The sequence below is a fragment of the Zonotrichia leucophrys genome, chromosome 2 (assembly GCF_028769735.1).
Source record: "Zonotrichia leucophrys gambelii isolate GWCS_2022_RI chromosome 2, RI_Zleu_2.0, whole genome shotgun sequence".
In the NCBI taxonomy this organism is placed as follows: Eukaryota; Metazoa; Chordata; class Aves; order Passeriformes; family Passerellidae; genus Zonotrichia; species Zonotrichia leucophrys.
This window is the reverse complement of record NC_088171.1, coordinates 20,805,394-20,825,477: the sequence shown is the minus strand read 5'-3', so window position 1 is coordinate 20,825,477 and position 20,084 is coordinate 20,805,394. Positions and strand designations below refer to the sequence as shown.

The following is a 20,084-nucleotide window of genomic DNA, read 5'->3' as shown; positions in this document are numbered from 1 at the left end:
CTTATTGAGCTTTTTATGAGTGATGAAATAAACATATAGAATCTTTTTAGGCATTCTTTGCCACATACCTAACAAAGTAGATGTTTTTGCCTATAGTAAGCAATTTAATTTCATAAATATAGGAAGCTGTAAAAAGCTGCAGGCCCAGAAGTCTCATTTGTGCCTGTAACTTGTTTGTTTAGGCCTTTTCCCGTTTGCTTGGGAAATAAACCTCTGGTTAAAGGGAATAAATAAATAAATTAAACAGAACTGGAGTAGTTCATCAAAAATGAAACAGAAAGAGGGAGCTCCTTTTCACAGATGCCTGGTAGATCGTAGTCTGCATTACTCTCCCAAAACAAAAGCATCTAAACCTTACTCCCAACAGACTCTGGAGTTCCACATAAGGGATGATGGGACTCCAGATGGTGCTGGCAAGGTTGGGAGGCTCTGCTGTGCCCCTGCAGAGCATTTCCCATGGCTGCAGAACATCTGCTCCTCCTCCCTCAGGTGGGCCTTGCCAGGGCTCTGGGTGCTGGCAGCTCCAGCCACATCCCTCCTGCCTTCCCCGGCGGTGTGCCAGGGCTGGTGGCACCCACTTGTCCTCACCTGGGCTCAGGACACCTTCGGTGTTTGAGCACTCCTTCCCTGGCAGGGACTTTGGGCTCCCAACACTGTGATGGTAAGAGTAGGGTTAATTGGGATTTCTTCTGAGAAAAACCTAATCACTGGGAAGCTGTTCTTTTAGCAGAGTAGTTCAGAGGCAGCAAGTTTTCTTGGTTATTGGTCATTTAAGAATTTCATTCGTTCTATTGCATGTAACTTTCAGATTTTTTGATCTATTTTTAACTTTCCTAAGAAACTCAAAACTTGGCTTTTTTTCATCTCCAGAGATATTTTTCTTGGAAAATAATCTTAAAAGAAGTGAGAAACCTCTTTATAAGTCCACTGAATTGCTTGTGATGTCTGGAGCATATGTTTTGATTGCCTTGGAAATTGAGCATTTGTCACTTGTGTTCTCCAGGCAAAAGTTTTGAACTTGTCTATTTAAATTAAATCTTTGCTTCCGTTAAGTTTGCCTATGTCCTCTTGAAGGATGGAGCACTTCTTTTGGAATAATAAGTATGATGTTGATAAATGCCAGTTATACTCATGACTCCTGCCAGGCAGAATTATCTTCCAAAAAGTATGAAAATCTGTCTGCTAAATTTCTAGAGGAGGGGAATATCTTGGGGTAGTCAAATGTCATTCAGGTTTGAGAAGAATTACTTTTTGACTGTTCTTCATGAATCAGACAGATCCCAATTCTGTGTGTACAGGCATTCTGCTGATAGGCTAATTTTCAAGGGAAAACTCCACCTATTTTAGAAATATTTAAAGTCCTAGAAATCAGTAGGGACAATACAGTGATGTATTTACTCTGAGTCATCGCTACTTACCTTGTATCAAAAACTGAGTGAAGGGAGAAAAAGATGTTGTTTAAGATCAGAGAAAGTCACTTGCAACATTTTAGCAATGGTAGTTTTTATCATACTGTGGATTGACATGGGAATGTATGAAAATAAATCAGAATTGCTTCTTTGGGAACCTCTCCCTTGAATTGCAATTGAATTGAATTAAATTGTTTGTTATTACAAGGATGGTTTGGCAAATTACCTATGGCAGAACACTGGACAAATTTAACCATAAGATTTTGGAATGACTTTCCCACATTCACCTTAGTTCAACCTAAGGCAGGAATATCTAATGCTATGTTCAGATAGATAAGTTGTACAACATGTGACTGTAACTTGAAGTACAGACTTGAAAGGCAATCAAATTAAATTCAGTCTCTGAGGTTTGCTTCGGAGCCATGAGTCCGTCCTTTGAAAAATCCCTTGACATTTTGATTCTTTATCTTTAAATTTTAGGAGACACTTGGCTTATTTCTAGTGACAACAGCACTTGGTTGATTTTCAACTGCAAATATTGTACAGCTGCACAAGAAATTTAGTTATTCATGCCTGAAACTGTGTGTTTAGTGAGAAGTACTCTTATGTGGAAGAAACAAGTGCTTATATGTGAAGATAGATGGGCTCACATCCAGAGCCACATGTAGATTTTGAAACAGTCACCCTTAGCAAGCCTTTTTCTTGTGGATTTTCTGCAGCAGCCAAAGTGTAGAAGCAATAGAGTTTCCTTTTCCTAAATTGGAAAAATGAGGGTCATTCTGTATGGCATCATTCCCCATGAGTAGCTCAGAGACCTCGCAGCTGTGTTTAAGCACTGCATATGAGTTTTGGGATTTCCCCAAGGAAAGCCTGGGAGAGCTGGTGGTTCTGATGGTGTAGCAGAATGGCTCCTGAAACAGTTTCAGTTTAGAATAGGGAAACACTAGAGAGGAAAATCCCAATAAACCCATGCAGAGGAAAGTATTGGTCATTTCTGTGTTACTCCCAAGACACCCAATGTACTTGCCAGTTAGTGATTTGCACAACTGTAGTGACCATACTTTTTTCCCCAGAGAAAAATCAGTGTTTAATCTAATGTCCTGTAGTTTATGTGAAGTATAATTTTAAATAATGATGTTACTGTTTGTTTCATATAGCTTCTATTTCCTTGCCTCCTGTCTTTAATTTGAATTTCAGTGACTAAGGACGGAGCCTTTTATATTTTTGAGAGTATATCGAAGGTATTTATAGTATATCTGACCTTCCCCTACCTTTGCCCCCGCAGTCCAACATATGAACAGTCAATAAAAAGGTGGGGAGCTCTGTGGGGGCCATGGGTGGAGGCATGAGCTGTAGTCCCTGTTATGTACATGTGTCTGTGAGCAGTGGATCAGCTCCCTTGTGTGGAGCTCACAACACCTGATTTTCAATGTAGGGTCCTAGGGAGTGTAGAGCTCAGGAGATTAAAGACAAGGTTTTTCCCTTCAGGTAATAACATTTAGAAATAGATATTCACAACAAAAATGTGAGGTAAATCAATGACTGCAATTTATCTGGATCCTTTTGCACTGGTTTAGTGCTGAGCCATGCCTGAACACAATGAAGGAAGGGAATGAGCATTTCTCTTACTGTGGAAGAGGATCATGGTGAGTGCCTGATGTTTGAGATGCAGGTTTGTGCCTGAGGCACATATGAGAGGGAGCCCTGTGAAAGTCAAATGGTTTCTGACATTTAGAAACCAACCCCGATGACCAGCTCCAGGTGAAATAGCAAAGGAGAAGTTTACTCCAGCTTAAGGAGTACAGTGTAAGAGAAATAGAGTGTGAAAACTGGCCTGGGTTGGCAGGACCAGTGCAGTTCACCTCGCAAACATGAAGAAAAAATAACAAAATCAGAGTGCTTAAAAGTCCCACCAAACTGTTTGAGGGAGCTCTGAATCTCTGAACTACTTTTCCATTTGTGAGACAGCAGAGGGAAGGAGGGAAGGTCTCTCACAGGACCTGGCTTCTGCGTGTATTGATAGCACCAAGGCTTGATGAAATCTGTTAATTCATCTATTGGTCTTGGTTTCAGTTTATTTCCATTTGAAGGAAATGCCCATGATGATGACCTATTGGCAATGCACTGCTCAGCCTCATGCTGCACAAGGCTCTTTACCTCAGTGATGGGAACCAGCATGGACTTGAGGGAAAAAAAATATAACCTGATAACTTCATGATCAGGAATTAATGAATTTTTCTATTCCATATTCATCATTTATTCTGCAGGCCTTGATAGAAATAATTGGCTATTTTTCAGTGAGGAATTTGTATGAAGCTAATGTAGCCATAAAAAAAAGTGTTAATGATAGAAGCAGTAATGTAAGCAGGACAGTACAGAGTTAACAACAAGCTAGTTAGTTGGGCTTCCCTGATTTATGTAGCTACATACTTAAATCTTGGATTCCTTTGTACACTGTGTGAGTGTGTCCAGGCTTTTGGAAATTATTTACAACTTCCTCCCTCTTATGCCACGTGTATTCATAGTTCTTATTTAATTAAATGTCAGGAGACCTCTGTAGCTAGAGGTGTCCTCTGGGTAAAAGATACTAATGGCATATGGTTTAAGTAGTCAATTTATAATGCTTGGGGTGGAGCCCTGCATACAAAAGTAGAGCTGTTTAGAGGAAGGTGGCCGGAATGTCATTGGTTAAGGAAATGGGACATGCATATGCTGTGCATGAATATGGTGCAAAATAAATCCAGATCCTGCAGGAACCCCAGTGTTCTGCCTCTAATAATAGCCTTACTTTAAAGTTTGTTTTCCACTTAGTATTTGTGCCATGCATTTTGATGTGTACGTTGTTTAGCCTATGGATGGATGTGAGGTAGCAGAAGGGGTGGCAGAAGGGTTAGCAGAAGATGTTTTATGTGCAGAATGGAAATGGTGCCTTCCCTGCAGCACATATGGAAAGCTGAAGTCGAGAAGGCATGCTGGCGCTGTCTGCCGTGCTGCCTGCTCGCCTGGCTGCCTGTTTTAGCCTCCCCATCCTGGGCAGCACAGCTCCTCTGCCATCAACGGTGTGCGAGGTGGTGGCTGCCAGCCTGGGCAGCTTGTTGCTCTCTTGACCTTTCAAAACTCTAGCAGTTACAACAGCTCAGTTAAGCACTCCTAGCAGGCAGGCTGGATATAGTCCAGTGGCATTTTGATAAAAACCTTCCACACGGGGAAATCAAGGACCAAAAATCCCATTTCAGAATATTTGATATGAAGTTTCTTTGATAAACTTTTTGGGCCACAAGTCCTTTTTCCCCTCCTTTGTTTTCCTTTTCTTTTACAGTTGAGGCTGTGTGTTTATGTCTGTTTGGGAATATGTTTCTGTTTTCTAGTTGATGATAGTAAGTAAGATGATTTGTTCTGATGAACAAATTCAGTAGCAGCTGATCAGAGCAAATCTATAATTTGTTCTTATTTAACACTGGATCTCAGGAAGGCTATCACAGGGGAAAAATCCATCTACCTCTTTATGGAAGTCATGGACATCTATCCTCATGAAGACATGTCTACTCTAAATTATAAACAAGCTGCAGGAACTGGAATGACTAAATGAAATGCTGTTTGTTTACATACACTGCATGTTACTTTCCAGATAATTACTTCAGCTGATGAATAAGAATTGCAAAGTCCAGAGGATAAGTAACACATCTTTAATAGGAATCATTAATTCTTTTTTTCAGCAGTCTTTTATTTATACAGAAGTGGGTAATGATAACCATGCTTTTTTACTATTCTTATTTTATACATCTCTGACCAGATTAATTTCTACGATTCTGCTGGGAAAAAAATTAGCAAAATTTGGCTGTTTTCATTGCAGTAACTACAGACCCATAGGAACCAGCCATTTTAAAAGGTTTTTCCTGAGAAATGAAAGATTAAAATCCCTGGGAAATTCTCCTGTGCACATTTCATTTTACATTGTCATTTACAACACAGTGTGATTCTATACGTTTTAATTTAGCAATGCGTAGGAATTTTTGATGTTTAAAATTCTAGTATTCTATCTTATATTTTATGGTTTATAATATAGTCTTAAAGTTCTGTTAGAGCTTACAAACGAGTCAAATGGAGCTAATAGGAATTGGGGTTCATATTTTTTTTTACCTTTTTAAGGCAGTTTCTGTGTTTCTTAAAAATATCTATACAGATGTTCTTATTAAAAACAAATTCTTTAAATCAAAGTAGTTTTTTATTGGTATAAGAAAGGCAGTTTTGTTTCTGAAATACAGAGTGCTTCCTACTCAGCTGAGTGCTTAAGTCTAAGGACAGGTAGACCATTACAAGAATTTTTAAGCAGAGGGAACAGTCAAAGCCCAGTTTATGGGAGCAAGGCTGATACATTAATATTGCTAGTTGAGAATCATAAGAACATAGTAGTATTTCAAAGCTATTCCTTTTAGTAACAACTAAGTATGAAATAAAAGATCTGTACATGTATTTTCCTGAAGTATATTTGTCTGAAAGGAAATTACAAATTTAGTTTACTTCCCTGGAGGTAACTGAAGTTTATTATATGTGCAGAAGTGGGCTTTACTAAAATTAACTTTGTGCATATCTTCATAGAATTGTTTCTATCTGCTTGCAGAGGCAGCTCAGCTGGCTAATTTTTGAGGCTAAATGTCAAACTTCATAGTTTATTATCCTAAGACTGCTAGAACTTCTTTACACTTTTATTTGGTGTAGGAGACTGAAGACTAAAACCCTTTGTAAAGTTGCAAAATTTTAATCCATGGACATTAGACCTCAGCTAGACAGGGTCCTGAGCAATCTGCTGTGGCTTTGAATATGCTACTTACTCTAGAGCAGGAGGTTGGACTAGATGTCCTTTCCTCCACATGTCCTCTCACCAGTCTCCTTTTTTTCTTTGATTCCACTGAGAGAATGCAGACTATATAAAAATCTTCAGGGCACAAAGGAGGAATCCCCTTGTTTTTACTTCATAAGTCAAGACTCACTCTTAGAAATTGTCATCATGTCCAGCAGTTGCCCAGCAACTGATTTAGTTCCTGTTAGTGAAGGATGCCCAGCACAATTCTGAAATTTTAGGCCATTAATCTTTAACTCACTGTGATTGTTTTGCCTTCATCTGGATTCCATGTAAGTATGGGATAATATCTATAAAGTGAGATATGAAAGAGGCATTAGATTGTTGCTCGAATATAGTCAATTTATCATATGTATCCTATTGTGGTTTACCTCATATATTTAGGAAAGTTGTGTTGTTTCCCTTAATTCCTTCTAAAATGGAATAATTCATATTGTGTGCTGTAATTCTGTTATTCATTATAGACATCCTGGCAGGAACATGGGTGGCCTTCAGTCATGCTTAAGTGAAACCATAAGGTTCCCTGTACAAGACCTTAGTACCATATGTGAAATTTTGATTTTGCTGGTAGACATTTCACTTGAATTTGACATTGGGAAAATACTTTATTTCTTTTAAATAACCACCACATACACCTATTTCCTGGTAAATTAAACCGTTTTGTCTTCTGGGAGGTTTCCTTTGCATGCATGAATGTTATCTCTCTCCTCTCCTGCCAGGAACAAAGATTTGTAAGGAAAAATTAATAATTCAGTTCAGTCATGTCTTTTTAGCACAAAATAATGCTGTCATCACTTTGGATCCAGAGCTTTGGTGGAATTTGCAGGCAAGAACATCTGGGGAATGGTCTGGATGGGACTGTCCTGGTGTGCTGAGGGACAAAACATAATTCAGCTGATACCACTTCCTATGGCGGATTTTGCCTTGTCACCACAGGAATAAAATTTGGTATATTCCTGTAATCAAATGCCTCCCAGGGAAATGCATACATTTTTAAAAAATCCAAACACTGCCAATTTTGCTGTTTTGTTTAGGGTTATTTTAAATAAACCTGGACATCTGTGTCTGTGAGTGTGGTGGGAGAGATTAAGTTATACAACATGTTTTGTGGACCAGCTTGACTTGTAACAATTGAAAGTGTTGCCCTTGTGCATCTCTGGTAGATTTTACGATGTGAATGCAATGCCATTCAACTTCAATAAGGTCTGTTTTAGCATAATCAAGAGAGGAAACAAGAAGGAACTGCTAGGGAAATCATAGACTATGATGATTTTGAAAATTAACAGGAATGAAAAATACTGACACCCTCTCAAATCATGAAATGATCCAGGTTTGCAGACAACTGACAAAACATGAGAAGTTATAAAAGAGCACACTTGTGTTACTGTGCCAGCTTCAGCAACAGGCATTTCCTTTTCTTCTGCATGATGAAGGAAACAATAAGCCATGATTCTTTTTTTAAGCATTGTAAAGTTAAAAACTTTGAACAGGAAGGGAGATGCCAACTGTGTGAATTATTGCTGATCATAAATGGAGTAACTCTTACAGAAGGAATAATGGAAGGAGAGCAGTGCAAATCAAGAATGACATTCTGGTTTACTTAAATAAATTTTTTCAATATTATGTAAGAAGTGTTTCAGACTAACTGAAATCAGTTAAGAATAAATAAGATACCAAATCCTTTTTTTTTTCCCTCCAAAATTGAGTTTCGCTGGTATAATATTGAGAATTCCTCTTGAGAGCCAAGAGGATTTCTTAAAGTCTTGAATTTAGTGGTGACTTTTGACTTTTACCTGACCAGGGAATCTAGCATTGTGTCTGGAGAATGTTTGAGGGGTTTTGAGTACAATGTGGTTTAGCAGTGCATATACAGTCTACGGAATGGGCCATAGGTGTGACCTAGGAGAAGTGATGCTTCTTGCTTTTAAATTTTTTGCCTGCCCGTGCACACTTTGGGGACTGACTTAATGTAAATCAGGATGAACACAGAGAGCCTGTTGAATGCTTGTAAGCAGGAAAAAAGCAGTTGTGGAATCAGCTTTCTGCCTTTGTGCTTCAATTCAGAACCCTAGAACTACTGGGTAATTATCGGCTAATAAAATATTATTTTAATGGAAAGCTTCATAGAGTACAGAGGTGATTAAATGTTGTAAAAATTTCTATTGTTAAAAATAAACAAAAAGAAGATATTAACTTACAAACTATCCATTTCAAGCCAGGCATATAAGCCCAAATAACACTGAGTTAATTTTTTTGGGTTTTGGTATTTTTATACAGTATTTTTCATCCTAGAAGAGATATCTTTCTGCTTTTGTGATCTGTAAACTGGAGAGTGGCAAGAACTAGCAAAAGTTCAGAAAATGCTCATTGGCCTGCCATCCATCTCCTACACACTTGAAATACTCTCTCATATTTCTCTCCTATTACCCTGATATTCTCCTCTTGAAGGTTTGTCCTTCTTTGCTGCTTTGTCATGGTGCTCATCCTCTGGATAATCTGAATGATGACCATCATCCACCTACCTACATCTGGCTGCTCCTTGTTCACTCTATCTGTAGGACTCTCATCCAAATATGAGTTGCTTTCCTAATTAGCACAACAGAATAGCAATCTCAGAGCCACCTTTGTCATCTTCCTGTTGTTCAGTGGGAATTCAGCAGTGACAGCAGCAGAGGACACATGATACTTTTGGGTGGTAATTCTTCAAGCAGAAACTGATTCTCTTGTAAACTGGAAGAAATAGAACTTTTAACTGCACATAACTGTATGAGTTTAAGGAGAAAATTTATTTCATTTCCAAACAATGGATCAGAGAGGAAAAAAGCAGGCTCTAGCCTGTGGAGTTCCTGAAGGAAACAAATTGTGGGGGATGACATAGGATTGTTTGCATTTCTTTGATGAAAGTTAGCATAACATACTTTGATACCTTAAGACTTGCAGAACTGGAGTTTCTATTCTTGTGTCTTTTCATCACTGCAGTTGCTGGAGACTCATTTTTAACCAGAAGCTTGCAAGGGCAAATCTCTTTATCTGAGGGATTTTACACATTTTTTGATCCTGGTAGCATATTAATAATGTCACTTTACAACAAAGTGAGATACTGCTAGCCTTAAAATTTTTGAACAAGTTAACTGTTGCACAGCAAATCTGAAAACGATGGTTTGCCAAATGTGTATATTGTCTCTTTTTAAAAACAATTCCATTGTATTTCTTGTTGCAGATTTTTTTGAAATCCCAAACTCATGAGAAGTAGTACAGGCAAGCTATCCAGGGAGATGATCACAGCATTCATTAGAACATAGCTGCTTGACTGTGACCAGCTTTAGTGCCCCAACAGAAAGATGTGGATAAATCAGAGAGGATGATGCAGGATGGATGCAGCTGGATCACTTGACTTGCAGATACAGCCTGAGGGAATGGGACTTGCACAGCCTGGAGTTGAGATCCCTCAGCATCCACAAGGGGGTTATTAACAGCAAGGAGCTGGGCTCCTCAGAGGTGTATGTGGCAGGGCAATCAAACATGTATTTTCTGCCAGTATTCAGTATTGCAACAATAGATGAAAGAAAACCAGTGGTATATCCTCTAAAAGAGGAAATGGCTCAGTGAGGGATATGATGTAACTGACCCAGGCAAAGTCTGTTCTGAAGCAGAAAGAATGTTCCTGATGTTTCTCCTATGTCTGAAAAACAGAAGATGCTTGGTCTTCTAGGTTGCAATAATTTTAGAAACCTGAGTTCAGTTGTTATCCTGGAAAATATCTGTTCTATTTTTCCAACCTGTGAATGTCCCAGAACACAAAAAATACTTCAGCACTGAATTATAAAATTATTCACCACACCTTTTGCTTTTATGATTTCCTTGAATTTTTCTTTTGCAATTCATTTATATTTTATTTATTTTCAGGTTAGCATCTAACCTAATCAGGTTAGCACCATCTTCATCAGCAAGCACGTTTCTGTTTCCATGTTGTCTAAAACATACCCTGCCCTTTTAACCCTCACATCTTCATTTAAGCAATCTTATTTCTAGTGTTAGCATAAATCCATAGTACAAAATCTGTTTTATCTATGAGAAAATACATTTAGATTTATTCAATATTGTATATTTTATACTATCAGATGGTTTCCTAGAACCTTTTACTATTTTTTGTTGTAAACAAGTATTGTATGTACTCTCCACATTCTTGCACTGTCTTGCACTTGAAAAACAGGGACAATAACATGCAGAGCCCTCAGTCTTATTTCTTAGTAAAGAGATGGGGATAGTGCTCTAAAAATGATCAGATTCAGAATCACAAACTGTTTCACTCTCCTTCTTTCAAAGAACAGTTGGTGGAGCTATGCAAGCAGTGACAGTCATAGATGGGGATGGGAGAATCAGGAATTTATTGCTTCCTTTAGCTTGGTACCTTCATCCACTCTGTGTGGATGCACTAGGTCTAGTGGCTTTTAGAGACAAATCTAAATGAGCCAATGGATGTGAACAGTTGGCATCATGCAATCTATCCATTAACTGAAGTATTTTTGGTTTAGAACAAAAACTATGAAAGTCTATGCTGGAGAAAGGGAATTTTTCAAGATTATTTTGATAGGTGATAGACAAGAGGTACAAAAGGGGTTTCCAGAGATATTTTCATTTATTCAAAGTACTGCATACTGTTGTGTTTTTGAAATCAGATGAGAGTAATTGTAATGTGTAAATAGTGAAAAAGGAGCCTCATCCTCTTGGTAAGATCCCAAGCAGTTTGCTTTGTTTTATGCTAGACATGGTGGATAGGTAATGGGAATAAAGAAACAGTCTTGTTATTCTTCAAGGAGTCTATGGGGATGAAGACTGAAGCAAAGGACTAACCTAAAACCACAAAGACTCGTGTGGTTTTGGCACTCTCAGAAACTGGGCTTAGATTAAGCCCATTAATGAGGATGTCGTTTTTGTCATGTTTATATCCTGAAATAGATTATACCAGGCAGTGCAAAACTGCTTACTTGGTGTTTCTGGTGGTATCAAAGAGAGGAAGACTGCAGGTGCTAAAGGACCATTGAGTCTGCAAGAGATACCTGGGCTGAATCACAAATGAACATCTATTTTAAGGGCTTGAGGTTTCAGTGAGCCTGAGTGAGGGAAATTTAATTAATTCCTTAGTCTTCATATGCACAATTTAACAGAGATCTTGGTGAGAAAACCTCTCCTAATCTAAGTGTTGAGCAAATGACAGTGTTCTAGGTCAAGACGGTCATTGAATGTTGTTAACAAGAGAATGTTGTTGACATGACTAGAAAATCAAAATTTCAGTAGCTGATGATCTGGAAAATAAACTTATCAGTAGACAACTAGTGTATGACAGCAGTATCTTCAGAGTGTATGACTGTCAGACTAACTCATTAAGAGATAGCAAAAAAGATCTTTATTTAAACAGACAGAAACTGTATTTATGGTATAAAAGTGAATGCTAGCAAGCAGAAGTATGTATAAAAACAGTTGTTACCTTTGAAAACTGACAAAGTTTTAGTGCTGGAACTTGAAGTTGTCATTGGGACAGTTGAGAGCCCCTAGTTAAGGATTAAAGGACAAACAAAAAAAAGCAGATATCATTGTGAGAGTCTTCTATAGGGCACTCAGCTAGGATGATGACACTGATGAATAATTCTTTAAAGAATTAAGAGATGGTTCTAAATCATCCATCCTTGTGCTTATGGGGGATTTCAGTTTGCCAGGTGTTAACTGGGATCACTACAAAGCTAGCAAAACCAGGTCCAGAAGATTCCTAAAACATTTGGATGATGACTTCATTGTACAGGGACTAAGGGAGCTGGCTGGGAAAGATGCCCTCCTTGATTTGATGCTTGCTAACAAGAGGATCTCATGAAGTGATTTTTGATTACCTTTTTGGTGACAGAGACCATGGAGCAGTTGAGTTTAAAAACTCAGGTGACAGGTGGAAAACTGCCAGCAAAGCTTCAACCCTAGATATGCTAGATATGAGGGGACCAGACTTCAGGCTGATCAGGGAACTGGGGAATAAGGTTCCTGGGAAAATAATGCTGAGGATGTTGGGGTCCATCAGTGCTGGCTGCGCTTTCAGCACCACCTCTTAATGGCACAGGAGTGGGCAATTTCAAAATGTCAGAGGTCTACCAGGCAAGGCAGATGGCTGGCTTGGCTGAGTAGGATCTTCTTCTGGAGCTAAGGCAAAAAAAGCCAGTGGAAGAAAGGTTGGGCGACATGGGACAACTGCATAGACAGTGCTCACCACTGTAGAGAGAAAACTCATGCAGATGAAGCTCAATTAGAGTTGAAGCTACCCGCTGCTGTGGGGGGCAATAGAAAGTATTTTTAAAGAGGAAATCCAGTAATATCTTTGACCTGTTACTTGATGAGTATGGTCACCTCACAAACAGGGACATAGGAAAAGCAGAGTTATTTAATGCTTTCTTTGCTTCAACATTGTGGATGGGCTTTGGGGCTCCCAGAGCCCTGAGCATGGATGGACTATGACTGTGAGAATGAGAAACTTCCAGTCAGCTCCAAATTTGTGCAGGATTTTCTGCCTGTCACTCTGTGGAGCTTGATGAGATTTATCAGAGTCCTCAAAGAGCTGGCTGATGTCATTGCAAGACCTCTCTCAATGATTTTTGAACAGTCTTGGTGATGTGGAGAGGACTCAGTTGACTTTTCAATGACTGGTAAAATTATGGTGAATATTGTTCTGGGAGTTAGTGAAAACCACCTAAAAGACAATGCATTGTCGGTCACAGCCAGACCACTCCTTGAGGAGAAAGTCCTGCTTGACAGACTTATTTTCCTTTTATGACAATATAATTCACCCAGCTGGTCAAGGGGAGCCAGTTGATAGAATCTTTTTGGATTTCAGTAAAGCTTTCAATCCTCTCACAGAGCCCTTCTGCACAAGATGTCCAGCTCACAGCTGGATAAACACATCCTGTGATGGGTGAGCAGCTGGCTCATGGCTCAGGCACAAAGGGTTACAGAGCATGGAGTGACATCAGACTGGGGATCTGATGGGATTTTGGAATCTAGTGGGATTCTGAGGTTTTACAGGGCTCCATCTTAAAACCAGTTCTCCTCAACATCTTCAAAAATGACTTGGACACAGGACATATTGATATACTGGTTAAGTTTAGTGATGACAATAAATTGGGATGAGCTGTTGGCTCCCTTCAAGGCATAGATGCCGTGCAGAGAGATGCTGATAAATTAGAGGGCTGGGCAATCACCAATCAAATGAAATTCAACAAGGGAAAGTGCTGGATTCTGCACCTGGGATGGGGCAGCCCTGGGTGTACAGACAGACTGGGGAATGAGATGCTGGAGAGCAGAGCCATGGAAAGGAACCTGGGGGTTCTGGTCCATGGCAAGCTGAACCTGAGCCAGCAGTGCCCTGGCAGCCAGGAGGGCCAGCCCTGTCCTGGGGGGCATCAGGCACAGCATGGCCAGCAGGGCAAGGGAGGGATTGTCCTGCTCTGCTCTGCTCTGCTCTGCTCTGCATTGGGGCAGCCTCACCCTGAGTGCTGGGGACAGTTTTGGATGCCACAATACAAAAAAGACATTAAACTGTTAGAGTGTCCAGAGGAGGGCAACAAAGATGGTGGAGGGTCTGGAGGGAAGCTGTATGAGGAGCAGCTGGAGTCACTTGGTCTGTTGAACCGGGAGGACATTGAGGGGAGACCTCATTGCAATTCCAATTACAATTTCCTTGTGGGAGGAAGCAGAGGGGAAGACACTGATCTTTTCTCTGTCTCGCCCAGTGGCAGGACCCAAGGGAATAACCTGAAGCTGACTCAGGGGAAGTCAGGCTGGATGTCAGGAAAAGCTTCTTCACTCAGAGGGTGGCTGGGCACTGGAACAGCTCCCCAGGGAAGTGGTCAAAGCACAAAGCCTGAGGGTCAAAGCACAAAGCCTGACAGAGCTCAAGGAGAGTTTGGAAAATGCTCACAAACAAATGTTGTAATTCTTGGGGATAGTTCCTTGAAGGACCAAGAGTTGGACTTGATCCTTTTGGGTCTCTTTCAATCCGAGATGTTTTATGATTCTGTGAAATAGTAAAATTTCACAGAAATTTTACTATTTCAGTAAAATTTATTCTACTATTAATTATAATATCTATGCTATTCACAGTAAAATATAAAAACATAAGAGTTCATTGCATATGCTTAACATCACTGTTTTTAATAAGATAAAAAATGAACAAGAAAGTAAGCCCCCAAACCTTCAGTTTTTTATCTGGAGTAGATTAAAAATGTTAGATTTGAAAACCAGGTAAGGCCTGTATAAATGGAGATCAAAAATAAAATTCAAGGAAAATAGTCTTTTTTTCCTTCAGAATTCTCCACTGGTAACAGAATTTCATGTTGAATTTTCAAGGAAGCTATTTTTAAGTATGCAGAAAATCTTAATGACTTGAACCAAAATCCCAGATAAAAATATACTGACGATCTGGAACACAGAATCTAAATTGGCACTTTTAACTGAGCTGAGACAAATTGGGATGATGGTTGCCATGCTTTCCTGCAAATTCTTTCCTTTTCTAGCTTTCTGGTTTTTTGTTGACGCCCCAGATGTGTTTTCCATTTTTCCTCTTTTTCCTCTTTTTTACTGTCCACTTTTAATTTCATGGCTGACCCAATCTTTATATCAGATAAATAGCATTTTATATTGTAAATTCTTTCCTTTCTGCGTTGTCTTTCTGCAATTTAGAATCCTTTCTTCATTATATTTGCTGCTTATTAATAAATACAGTCAAAAGTTATATTTCCATTTTTTCTTAAAACCGTTAATTTTTAAGCCCCTTCTGTACTAATAAACAGCACCACAGGTCAGCTTGTTGTTATTAATAAGTCTGATTTACTTTCACCTAAGGTCTTAAACATATAATCAAGTTACCAGAGTCTTCAAAAGTTACCATGAGTCAATCAATCTTTGTTAATATCCATGTGTGTGCTGACAGTCTGAGACAAAAGAGAGATGATTTAGGTTCATGCTGCTTGCAGTCATTTCCTTGGTGTATTCTTCTTCCTTTGACACCTGTCTCCAAGTCATTCCACTGGCAACGTCTTAGTTCTGTCACTGCTCTGACTTTTCTCTGTAGCTCAAAATCATTATTAGTTTAGTGCCATTTTCTAGAGTCAATTAATTGTCTCAAAACATCAAATTTCATTTATTTTTCTTTTATTTGTAGGATGTTTTTGTTTTATTTTTTAAAGTTCATAATTATGTGCTTATATTATTGATAAAGCTTTTTTTTTAAATGAATTTAGAGACCACCTTCTATTTCTGTCATTGCCCTCTTCCTCAAAATCCCTTTCTCTTATTTCATAAATGTGAGACTCTCTCTGTCAGAATACACAGAGCTACCAGATTATCCTCCTTCAGAGGCTTTCACGGAACTAATCTCTGCCATAATACATATATGAAACTTACTTAAAGAACAACCCACTGTGGTTATGCAAGAGATGAGTCATAATGCTGATATCCAGTATTTAAAAATGCTTTATTTTCTATTGCATTGCTACCTTGACCCTTTTGTTACTCCTTTGCTGGTTTTTCTGCTCATATTCTCTCAGTCTTAGATTGCAAGCTCGTTTAGGCAGAGTTTATCATTCACTTTGTGACTGTGCAGTGCCAAGCACAATATGGTCTCAAGGAGGCTTATATCTTAGATGTTTTTTGGAAAACAGGTAAACTAACACACCAGAGCATCCCACAGATTTGGGAAGAATTCAGCTCTGACTATGAGGACTCATCTGTTTGCTAACTGGGCTGAGCTTTGCAGCTGCCTTTTTGCATATTTTCAAAGATTTTCTGAGGGGTCTTCATGAAAAGACCATCATTCCTCTAAAAATACCTACCCATTTCACTTTTTCTTAGTGAAACAACATAGAAGCAAACATTTAGGCAATACAATGAAATGTGAGTGCAAATGTGTGGGGGGGTTATTTTGGTTTTGTTGTTTTGGTTTTTCCTGATAAAGTACCTGATCCAGTTGTTTACCTGGTTCTGAAGGCCAAAATCTAGTCTTCTGCAAACCTAAGAGCTGTTTTAAAAAACTCTGCTTTCAGGCAGCTGTTGATTAGATTAGTAATGCCTTGCAAACCTGTTAATGGAGAGCTGGATGCTGCCATCAAGCTTGCCAAAGTCATGTTAAGGGTAAAGAAAAGACTGATTTCCTATATAATCTCCTTTTAAATCACATTGCCACCCTAAAGCTCCCAGCTGTTCTGAAATTTCAGTCCTGTGATTTGAACATCTCCCGTGGTAGATGCCATAGCAATGCCACATAAACTCTAGAGAGCAAGAAAAACATTCTAATCAACATTGTTTGGTTTTTAAATGCAAACATTGAATATTTCAATGCCTATGGTAGGAGCTGGTAGCCCTCCTCGGATAGTAATTGTCTATTTACATGTAGATTTTGTGGCACTGCACTGCAGGGTGCATGCCAAGAACCAGGGAGGACATCTGGACTAGACTTTGCCTGTGTGGGAAGCATCCATGACCCATACACACGAAATTAACAATTCCTGTTTGATAGTGCCTTAAAGAAAACGTGGATTCTCCTTTTTGCTTTGCTAAAAGGTATTTCTGCAGTTTGTCATACACTTCAAATATACCTTGCAAAAAATTAATTGAATTAAATTTGGTCTTTCTATAAATTCTACACTCAAATAATAACATCCATATAATATTATTTAATACTATCAGAGCAGCATTTTGTGTTTTCTTTAACATAATTCAAATCAATGACATTGTTTAGATATCTGGACAAAACTTCATAGATAAGAAGTTTTCACATTCACCACCTGTGGTCCCTCTGCCAAACTGAGGTTCCCTCTACTCATGGTGCCTTTGTGGGAGAGCTTCTGGCTTCTGACTGTATTTTTCAGGTTGATCAGTTTAGGGTGAAACAACAATCTGTATTCCCTGAGGTATTCTGATGTGCCAATGTCAGCAGTTTCACTTCGTACTAAACTTTGACACTCCACATTTTGCCTTTGTTCTGAATCAATTTCAAAAGATTTTAAGAGTAATAAACATTTTATGGAAATAACTCATTTTCTTTACTGTAGCTCATAGCAATTGAGGAGTTGCATATCACAAGGACATAATTACCTCAAATCATGTCCTAGTGGGACGTATGATGCCATTCTTACTGCTGCCACAGGATAAGAACATAAGCAGTTAACAATATCTCTTTATAAATTCAGAATATTGAAGTGATTTGTTCCTCTTACTGGCACAGTGAGGCCTGAGCTTTCTATATTCAAAGTATAAATCAAATGAAGACATAAAGTAATTTCTCCTTTTGGATTTAAAAGTCTCATTAGCATCAAGTGAATGAAAAGATGAAAAATATATCTTAGAGAAGACCCCACTGCTATAAATGAAGGGTTTTATATACGTGTGCAGTCACATATATTTCCTTTTTCCTAGCAAAATCTCCATGCATGTTTGCTCACTGCTTCTTGCCTTCATTTAATAAATAATAATGTTAAAAGTCTTTACTTGAAGGAACTTGGTTGATCTTTCTAAGAAGATAATTACTTCCGAATTTTCAGTAATCTGGAAAATGATCTGCTCTAATGATATCTAATTCCTAACTGGATTACCCTGTTCAAGTTAGTCATGGTACTCAGATTGGTTTTTATTCTTTAAAGGCAAAACACTATATAGAGGCCACGACTGAATTGGTGAGAGTAGTGATGGCTGTATTAACCCAGTGAGAATTTATCCATCAAAACCTGTACTTAAGCTCCAGCTGTGCTGGTGAAAGTTAAGCATGGATACAGAAAACCAACAAGAAAAATAAGAGATCTAGAGGCACTACTGAATTTATCTAAATAGTTTCTACCTGCAAGTAAACAGAAATAATATTAAAAAAACCCCTTTCACTTGAGGGACCCAGTCTCCTAAAGATGTCACACTTCTGCAGTGCTAAAAACATCAGACATTTATTGTCTTGAAGGAAAAGGAACTCAAATATGATCACATACGACCACTAGCAGAGTGAAAAGTATGAGTCTGCACTATAAGAATAGCTCATAGAAGCTACTCTAATAAGTGGTCATAAAATTGGGAATATTTTTCAAGCATGTTATAAAAACAGAAATTTATTTTTCAAACAAGCTAGACCTGTAAACCTGCAAAGTAAGGAATAAAATAAAAAGAAGAAGAAATAGGTGGAGTAATTATTAACATGAATTACCTCACATTTATTAGACAGTTTCCCATAAAAGATGAGGAATTGGGGGCTGCAGTAACATATATTACATATAGATATTACTGCAGCTCTTCCATATGGCAAAGGAAGGAGATGGAGACATGAAGAATTTCACAAAGACTGAATTCCAGAAGCTCTTGGGGAAAGATTTTTACTGTTCTCCAGAGTAACCCAAAAAAATTTCAGCATCATTTCCTCTTTCCTGTGAGGAAATGTAATTTCCTTGGTTGTCTTTAATGGAAGATGCACATCCACTTGTCATGATTTTTTTTACTAGTCAAGATATTTCTATTATAGTTTCATTATAATTTTTTTTCATCCTAATGTGATTGAATGCATTCTTAGCTCATATAAAAATACTCAGCAATTTACACTTAATTAAATGCAATTGTATGGTCCTCCTTTCCCTGTATTATCCAACTGTGAGTTTTTTTCATATTCAAAAAGCAAAAAAGCTTCCAGCTTTCCATTTGCACAGAAAATTTACATGACTATGTCTGTACCATGGGGAAAATAAATGTAATACTGCGGTTGATTAATGCAATTTGTCAATATAATTAAAATAAATGGAATCATTCTGATTTTTTGGGTGTGTGTTGGGACTGTGGCCAACACAAGACATGACAAGCACTATAAATGGTCTCTGTGGCCGGGAAGATGAAATTCAAATTTTACCAATTCTAGCCTGACACAAAAGGCATTTTTCCCCCTTTGGGGAAATAGGAATTATGTTACTGTGCTTCATGGTTTTTTTTTGTAGGGTGAGGACTGGTTAGGTAGCATACCTAGTGCACAGCAAAATGAGGGACAGGAAAAGTGATGCTGTGCTGCTTGGTCAGTGTCAAATATCGTGTGCTCACCATAGAAGTGCTGTAGGAAGCAAACACCCACACTGTTGTACGATCTCCTGTCAGGTTTAATGGCTGCTTTGTTTGTTTTCCTCTTACTTAAAGGCAGTGTTGCTTTGGGGCTGGTTATGGCACCATTCCTCGTGGCAGCAGAGTGGCACCAAGGAGCTGCAGTGCTGCTGGGGAACGGTTTGGGTTTAGGTGTGCCCTTTCCCAGGAGAATTGAGTGTCCAGGGACCACTGAGTGTCCTGGGGGCTGGAACTCCAGGGGAGCTCATCACAGAGCTGATCACACCTTTCATTAGTGCTGTGGTAGCATCAGTGGTCTTGTCCACAGGCCACTGGTGTGTCAGCCATAACTGGATTTAAACGCTGCACTAAACTTCTGTCTGCTTATTGATGATCCTCTTTTCCCACTATTTCTATTGGCAGCTGTGTCAGAAGTTGTGGCAAAGGGGTATTGTAAAGAACAGCATAATTGGACAGGCTTTGAGAATGTTACAGGGCCTCTGTATATTTTCTTAGCAGACAAGATATTTTTAAAAATGCAATAAACTTAGAGTGTGTTTTATTTGATTTCTCCTCCTATTGCTCTAGCTCAGGAGACATTTTAGTTTTGAACAATCACCATAACTTAGCAGATGTATCTGAACTCCTGAAAAACAAAATATTCTTTGGAGAATAATTTTCTTTGTCAGTTCAAAGACAACTTATTAAATTCTACGCTG

The 20,084-nt window shown here is 38.6% G+C and overlaps 1 protein-coding gene across 7 annotated transcripts in view; it reads left to right on the top strand.

The window, feature by feature from the left end:
- Window positions 1-20,084, top strand: part of CACNB2 (calcium voltage-gated channel auxiliary subunit beta 2) — a 243,444-nt gene that overhangs the window by 140,077 nt on the left and 83,283 nt on the right. The window lies entirely within an intron of this gene.